Source organism: Mandrillus leucophaeus, unplaced genomic scaffold, assembly GCF_000951045.1.
Source record: "Mandrillus leucophaeus isolate KB7577 unplaced genomic scaffold, Mleu.le_1.0 Scaffold358, whole genome shotgun sequence".
Lineage (NCBI taxonomy): Eukaryota > Metazoa > Chordata > Mammalia > Primates > Cercopithecidae > Mandrillus > Mandrillus leucophaeus.
In genome coordinates, this window is record NW_012103787.1 from 2,002,261 (window position 1) to 2,003,738 (window position 1,478).

The following is a 1,478-nucleotide window of genomic DNA, read 5'->3' on the forward strand; positions in this document are numbered from 1 at the left end:
AATTTTGAATTTTTTCCTTGTGCTATCTTGAAATTCATCTAACTTCCTCAAAACAGCTATTTTGTATTCCTTGTCTCAGATGTCACATATCACTGTCACTCTAGGATTGGTCACTGTTGCCTTATTTAATCCGTTCGATGAGATCATATTTCCTGCAACCTCTTGATGTTTGTAAATTTTCATTAATATCAGGGCATTACAGAGATAGGTGTTTATTTCAATCTTTGTAATCTGGCCTTGTTTTAACCCACCTTCGAGAGAAGCGTTTCCCAGAATCCTAAGGGTATTGAATGTTTAGTTCGCTAAGCCTGTGGTCACTGCAGCTGTTTCAACTCTTGACTCTAAGTCAAGGTATGCTGTGACTCTTGCTGACTCTTACATACACAGCTATGGTAAACTTGGGGAAAATAAGAGCAAATTTCATGGTTCCCAGGTAAAATCCCTCATTCTCTTCCTGTTCTCTCCCCTTAGGAAAATAAATTTTTCTTCTGGCTAGGCTGCTTGGAGTTGGGACAGGGATAATGGGCTATGTGTCCTACGAGAACTGATGTGGCTCCCAGAGTTGGCACGGCACTGGTTCACGCACAAAGCTGAGAACCTCCCTGACCAACATAATACCAGTCAGGATTCACCCAAGACTTGTGGCTGCTATTGCCTGGCTTTTGCTAATGTTTATTCAGAGTCCAAGGTTACTTCAGTCAGCAGGTGGTGAATCCTGTTAGGACTCTGTTACACCAGGGCAACAGATTCCCTTATGGCCTGGGGTGGGCCTAGAATTTCCATCAGGGAGCAGGGATCTAAAACTGGGGACCTCAGGATTCTGCCTGATTCTTTATTTTTCTGTGTCTGAGCTGGTATCTGGTTGCAAGACAAAGTCCATTGTACTCTTCCCTTTCTTTCCCCAGATATAAGTCTCTTTGCACCCTGTACTTCTTTGAATTGAGGGAGGGGTGATGCAGGCACTCCCATAACCACCACAGCTGGTCTTATGCTGGGCTGTACCCCAAGTCCACAATGTTCAGGGCTTGCCCAAGGAGTGCAGTCCCTCTGGCCTGATTACCATTCACATTTATTTAGGGCCCAGGACACTTTAGTTAGTGAAATGGTCCAAGACTCAGGTTTCTCCTGCCAGGGAAGATAATTCTCTTCTGATGCAGGACTGGTCTAAATGCTCCTTCCATGAGCACTGGCAGAATTCTGTCCAGTACTGTGTTCTACTGTGACAAGGCAACATTTAGTTCTAATGCAATATTCCACAATCACTTTGCTCTCCCTCTCCTAAAGACACAGATTCTATGCCCTGGCTGCACTGCCTGGGGATGAGAGAGGGGTGGTGTAGGCAATGTTGAAACTATCCTTCCTATAATATTCATTGTGTCTTTCCTCGTTATAATGCTAAAACCAGGTACTGTGATCACTTAGCTAAATGTTTGTTTTTATGAAGGTCTTTTTTTTTTTTTTTTTTTTTTTTTTTTTTT